Source organism: Echiichthys vipera (genome assembly GCF_963691815.1).
Source record: "Echiichthys vipera genome assembly, chromosome: 1".
In the NCBI taxonomy this organism is placed as follows: Eukaryota; Metazoa; Chordata; class Actinopteri; order Perciformes; family Trachinidae; genus Echiichthys; species Echiichthys vipera.
The window spans coordinates 24,560,739-24,568,276 of record NC_139826.1 but is presented as its reverse complement, the minus strand read 5'-3'; positions in this window follow the sequence as shown (position 1 = coordinate 24,568,276).

Sequence of the window (7,538 nt, the reverse complement as noted above, 5' to 3'; positions counted from 1 at the left end):
ACTTTACCATTCTAGGAAGTGAGTATGACCAACAGAAGCCGTTCATGAATGCAGAACAATACAACGTTACCTTGCTGTCTATGGAAAAATCCCAGCTGAGCCTGCTCTTGGAGAACACATTGCAAGAAAAAGCACAGTTGCAAGTGGAGAACAGAGAGCTGAAGCACATTCTGAATTCCACTCATCAAAACTTTACCTTTCTGGGAAGTGAGTATAGCCAACACAAACCGCTTACCAACGCCGCAAAAAAGAACATTACCTTGCTGTCTATGGAAAAATCCCAGCTGAGCCTGCTTTTGGGGAACACACTGCGAGAAAAGACCCAGCTGAGCCTGCTCTTGGAGAACATATTGCAAGAGAAAACACAGTTGCAGGTGGAGAACAAAGAAATGAGGCAACTTCGTAACTCCACTCATCGAAACTTTACCATTCTGGGAAGTGAGTATGGCCAATGGATGGCGCTCATAAATGCAGAACAATACAACGTTACCTTGCTGTCTATGGAAAAATCCCAGCTGAGCCTGCTCTTGGAGAACACATTACAAGAAAAAACACAGTTGCAAGTGGAGAACAAAGAGCTAAGACAACTTCTGAACTCCACTAATCAAAACTTTACCTTTCTGGGACGTGATTATGGCCAACACAAACCGCTTATAAATGCAGAACAATACAACTTTACCTTGCTGTCTACGGAAAAATCCCAGCTGAGCCTGCTCTTGGGGAACACACTGCAAGAAAAGACCCAGCTAAGCCGCCTGTTGAAAAGCACACAGCAAGAAAAAATACAGCTGAACCTACTTTTCGAGAACATATTGCAGAAAAAATCACAGTTGCAATTGGAGAACGAAGAGCTGAAGCAACTTCTGAACTCCACTCATCAAAACTTTACCATTCTGGGAAGTGAGTATGACCAACAGAAGCCGTTCATGAATGCAGAACAATACAACGTTACCTTGCTGTCGATGGAAAAATCCCAGCTGAGTCTGCTCTTAGAAAACACACTGCAAGAAAAATTACAGCTGAGCCTGCTTTTGGAGAACACACTGCAAGAAAAAACACAGCTAAGCCGGCTTTTGAGGAGCACACAGCAAGAAAAAATACAGCTGAACCTGCTGTTGGAGAACACAGTGCAAGAAAAAACCCAATTAAGCCGGCTTTTAGGGAACACACAGCAAGAAAAAAGACAGCTGAACCTGCTTTTTGAGAACATATTGCAGGAAAAATCACAGTTGCAATTGGAGAACAAAGAGCTGAAGCAACTTCTCAACTCCACTCATCAAAACTTTACCATTCTGGGAAGTGAGTATGACCAACAGAAGCTGCTCATGAATGCAGAACAATACAACGTTACCTTGCTGTGTGCAGAAAGAAAACAGCTGAGTCTGCTCTTAGAGAACACACTGCAAGAAAAGTCCCAGCTGAACCTGCTCTTGAAGAACACACAGCAAGAAAAATTACAGCTGAACCTGCTTTTCGAGAACATATTACAGGAAAAAACACAGTTGCAGTTGGAGAACAAAGAGCTGAAGCAACTTCTGAACTTCACTCATCAAAACTTTACCATTCTGGGAAGTGAGTATAGCCAACACAAACCACTTGTAAATGCAGCAAAATACAACATTACCTTGCTGTCTATGGAAAGATCCCAGCTGAGCCTGCTCTTGGGGAACACACTGCAAGAAAAAACACAGCTAAGCCGGCTTTTGAGGAGCACACAGCAAGAAAAAATACAGCTGAACCTGCTGTTGGAGAACACAGTGCAAGAAAAAACCCAATTAAGCCGGCTTTTAGGGAACACACAGCAAGAAAAAAGACAGCTGAACCTGCTTTTTGAGAACATATTGCAGGAAAAATCACAGTTGCAATTGGAGAACAAAGAGCTGAAGCAACTTCTGAATTCTACTCATCAAAACCTTACCATTCTAGGAAGTGAGTTTGACCAACAGAAGCCGTTCATGAATGCAGAACAATACAACGTTACCTTGCTGTCTATGGAAAAATCCCAGCTGAGCCTGCTCTTGGAGAACACATTGCAAGAAAAAGCACAGTTGCAAGTGGAGAACAGAGAGCTGAAGCACATTCTGAATTCCACTCATCAAAACTTTACCTGTCTGGGAAGTGAGTATAGCCAACACACACCGCTTACCAACGCCGCAAAAAAGAACATTACCTTGCTGTCGATGGAAAAATCCCAGCTGAGCCTGCTTTTGGGGAACACACTGCGAGAAAAGACCCAGCTGAGCCTGCTCTTGGAGAACATATTGCAAGAGAAAACACAGTTGCAGGTGGAGAACAAAGAAATGAGGCAACTTCGTAACTCCACTCATCGAAACTTTACCATTCTGGGAAGTGAGTATGGCCAATGGATGGCGCTCATAAATGCAGAACAATACAACGTTACCTTGCTGTCTATGGAAAAATCCCAGCTGAGCCTGCTCTTGGAGAACACATTACAAGAAAAAACACAGTTGCAAGTGGAGAACAAAGAGCTAAGACAACTTGTGAACTCCACTAATCAAAACTTTACCTTTCTGGGAAGTGATTATGGCCAACACAAGCCGCTTATAAATGCAGAACAATACAACTTTACCTTGCTGTCTGCGGAAAAATCCCAGCTGAGCCTGCTCTTGGGGAACACACTGCAAGAAAAAACCCAGCTACGCCGCCTTTTGAAAAGCACACAGCAAGAAAAAATACAGCTGAACCTACTTTTCGAGAACATATTGCAGGAAAAATCACAGGTGCAATTAGAGAACAAAGAGCTGAAGCAACTTCTGAACTCCACTCATCAAAACTTTACCATTCTGGGAAGTGAGTATGACCAACGGAAGCTGCTCATGAATGCAGAACAATACAACGTTACCTTGCTGTCTATGGAAAAATCCCAGCTGAGCCTGCTCTTGGAGAACACACTGCAAAAAAAGGCCCAGCTGAACCTGCTCTTGGAGAACATCTCGCAAGAAAAAACACAGTTGCAAGTGGAGAACAAAGAGCTGAAGCAACTTCTGAACTCCACTCATCAAAACTTTACCTTTCTGGGAAGTGATAATGGCCAACACAAACCACTTATAAATGCAGAACAATACAACTTTACCTTGCTGTCTACGGAAAAATCCCAGCTGAGCCTGCTCTTGGAGAACACAGTGCAAGAAAAAACCCAATTAAGCCGGCTTTTAGGGAACACACAGCAAGAAAAAAGACAGCTGAACCTGCTTTTTGAGAACATATTGCAGGAAAAAACACAGTTGCAATTGGAGAACAAAGAGCTGAAGCAACTTCTGAATTCTACTCATCAAAACCTTACTATTCTAGGAAGTGAGTATGACCAACAGAAGCCGTTCATGAATGCAGAACAATACAACTTTACCTTGCTGTCTATGGAAAAATCCCAGCTGAGCCTGCTCTTGGAGAACACATTGCAAGAAAAAGCACAGTTGCAAGTGGAGAACAGAGAGCTGAAGCACATTCTGAATTCCACTCATCAAAACTTTACCTTTCTGGGAAGTGAGTATAGCCAACACACACCGCTTACCAACGCCGCAAAAAAGAACCTTACCTTGCTGTCTATGGAAAAATCCCAGCTGAGCCTGCTTTTGGGGAACACACTGCGAGAAAAGACCCAGTTGAGCCTGCTTTTTGAGAACACATTGCAAGAGAAAACACAGTTGCAGGTGGAGAACAAAGAAATCAGGCAACTTCTCAACTCCACTCAACGAAACTTTACCATTCTGGGAAGTGAGTATGGCCAATGGATGGCGCTCATAAATGCAGAACAATACAACGTTACCTTGCTGTCTATGGAAAAATCCCAGCTGAGCCTGCTCTTGGAGAGCACATTACAAGAAAAAACACAGTTGCAAGTGGAGAACAAAGAGCTAAGACAACTTCTGAACTCCACTAATCAAAACTTTACCTTTCTGGGAAGTGATTATGGCCAACACAAACCGCTTATAAATGCAGAACAATACAACTTTACCTTGCTGTCTACGGAAAAATCCCAGCTGAGCCTGCTCTTGGGGAACACACTGCAAGAAAAAACCCAGCTACGCCGCCTTTTGAAAAGCACACAGCAAGAAAAAATACAGCTGAACCTACTTTTCGAGAATATATTGCAGGAAAAATCACAGGTGCAATTGGAGAACAAAGAGCTGAAGCAACTTCTGAACTCCACTCATCAAAACTTTACCATTCTGGGAAGTGAGTATGACCAACGGAAGCTGCTCATGAATGCAGAACAATACAACGTTACCTTGCTGTCTATGGAAAAATCCCAGCTGAGCCTGCTCTTGGAGAACACACTGCAAAAAAAGGCCCAGCTGAACCTGCTCTTGGAGAACATATCGCAAGAAAAAACACAGTTGCAAGTGGAGAACAAAGAGCTGAAGCAACTTCTGAACTCCACTCATCAAAACTTTACCTTTCTGGGACGTGATTATGGCCAACACAAACCACTTATAAATGCAGAACAATACAACTTTACCTTGCTGTCTACGGAAAAATCCCAGCTGAGCCTGCTCTTGGAGAACACACTGCAAGAAAAAACCCAGCTAAGCCGCCTTTTGAAAAGCACACAGCAAGAAAAGATACAGCTAAACCTACTTTTCGAGAACATATTGCAAGAAAAAACACAGTTGCAAGTGGAGAACAAAGAGCTGAGGCAACTTCTGAACTCCACTCATCAAAACTTTACCATTGTGGGAAGTGATTATGGCCAACACAAACCACTTGTAAATGCAGCAAAATACAACATTACCTTGCTGTCTATGGAAAAATCCCAGCTGAGCCTGCTCTTGGGGAACACACTGCAAGAAAAAAAACAGCTAAGCCGGCTTTTGAGGAGCACACAGCAAGAAAAAATACAGCTGAACCTGCTGTTGGAGAACACAGTGCAAGAAAAAACCCAATTAAGCCGGCTTCTAGTGAACACACTTCAAGAAAAATCCCAGCTGATCCTGTTTTTCGAGAACATACTGCAGGAAAAAACACAGTTGCAAGTGGAGAACAAAGAGCTAAGGCAACTTCTGAACTCCACTCATCAAAACTTTACTATTCTGGGAAGTGAGTATGACCAACAGACGCCGTTCATGAATGCAGAACAATACAACTCTACCTTGCTGTCTATGGAAAAATTCCAGCTGAGCCTGCTCTTGGAGAACACATTGCTGGAAAAAGCACAGTTGCAAGTGGAGAACAGAGAGCTGAAGCAAATTCTGAATTCCACTCATCAAAACTTTACCTTTCTGGGAAGTGAGTATGGCCAACACAAACCGATTACCAATGCCGCAAAATACAACATTACTTTGCTGTCTATGGAAAAATCCCAGCTGAGCCTGCTTTTGGGGAACACACTGCAAGAAAAGACCCAGCTGAACCTGCTCTTGGAGAACATATTGCAAGAAAAAACACAGTTGCAAGCGGAGAACAAAGACCTGAGGCAACTTCTGAACTCCACTCATCAGAACTTTACCTTTCTGGGAAGTGAGTATGGCCAAAACAAACCACTTATAAATGCAGCAAAATACAACATTACCTTGCTGTCTATGGAAAAATCCAAGCTGAACCTGCTGTTGGAGAACACAGTGCAAGAAAAAACCCAATTAAGCCGGCTTCTAGGGAACACACAGCAAGAAAAAATACAGCTGAACCTGCTTTTCGAGAACATGTTGCAGGAAAAATCACAGTTGCAATTGGAGAACACAGAGCTGAAGCAACTTCTGAATTCCACTCATCAAAACTTTACCTTTCTGGGAAGTGAGTTTAGCCAGCAGGAACCGCTTACCAATGCAGCAAAATACAAAATTACCTTGCTGTCTATGGAAAAAGCCCAGCTCAGCCTGCTTTTGGGGAACACATTGCAAGAAAAAACACAGTTGCAATTGGAGAACAGAGAGCTGAAGCACATTCTGGATTCCACCTATGAAAACTTTACCTTCCTGGGAAGTGAATATGGCCAACTGAAGTTGCTCACAAATCCAACCCAATGCAACTTCACTCTTGTGTCTAATGAAAATGAACAGCTGAGCCTTCTTTTGGAGAACACATTGCAAGAAAAAGCCCATTTGCAATTGGAGAACAAAGAGCTGAAGCAACTTTTAAACTCCGCTCCTCAAAACTGTACCTTTCTGGGAAGTGAGTATGGCCAACATGAACCCTTCATAAAAGCAACAGGGTACAACTTCACCTTGTTGTGGGCAGAAAGAAAACAGCTGAGTACGCTTTTGGGGAACACACAGCAAGAAAAAACACAGCTTAGCCTGCTCTTGAAGAACATATTGCAGAAAAATATCCATTTGCAATTGGAGAACAAAATGCTGAAGCAACTTCTGAACTCCACTCATCAAAACCTTACCCTCCTGGGAAGTGAGTATAGTCAACACAAACTGCTTACAAATGCATTACAATACAATGTTACCTTGCTGTCTATGGAAAAATCCCAGCTGAGTCTACTCTTGGGGAACACATTGCAAGAAAAAACACAGTTGCAATATGAGAACAAAGAGCTCAAGCTACTTCTGAACTCCACTCATCAAAACTTTACCATCCTGGGAAGTGAGTATGGCCAACTGAAACAGCTCTTAAATACAATCCAATACAACTTTACCTTGTGTTCTACTGACAAAAAACAGCTGAGCCTTCTTTTGGAGAACACATCACAAGAAAAAACTCAACTGAACCTGCTCTTGAAGAACATATTGCAAGACAAAACACAGTTGCAAATGGAGAACAAAGAGCTGAAGCACAATCTGAACTCAACCTATCAAAACTACACCATTTTGGGAAGTGAATATGGCCAACTGAAGCTACTCATAAGTGCAACACGATACAACTTTACCCTGTTGTCTGCTGAAAAAAACCAGCTGAGCCTTCTTTTGGAGAACACACTGCAAGAAAAAACTCAGTATCAAGGGGAGAACAAAGAGCTGAAGCACATTTTGAACTCCACCTATCAAAACCTCACCCTTTTGGGAAGTGAGTATGGCCAACTGAAGCTGCTCCTAAATGCAACCCAATACAACTTCACCCTGTTGTCTGTGGAAAAAACCCAGCTGAGCCTGCTCCTGGAGAACACATCACAAGAAAAAGCTCAGTTGCAAGTGAAGAACGAAGAACTGAAGCACAATCTTAACTCCACTTATCAATACCTCAGCCTTTTGGGAAGTGAGCATGGCCAACTGCTGCTACTCCTAAATGCAACACGATACAACTTCACCATCTTGTCTGCTGAAAAAACACAATTGAGCTTGCTCTTGAAGCATATAATGCAAGAAAAGGTAGAGTTAAGCCTGCGCCTGGAGAACACATCGCAAGAAAAAACTCAGTTGCAAGTGGAGAACAAAGAGCTGAAGCACATTTTGAACTCCACCTGTCAAAACCTCACGATTTTGGGAAGTGAGTATGGCCAACTGAAGCTGCTCCTAAATGCAACCCAATACAACTTCACCCTGTTGTCTGTGGAAAAAACCCAGCTGAGCCTGCTCCTGGAGTACACATCACAAGAAAAAGCTCAGTTGCAAGTGAAGAACAAAGAACTGAAGCAC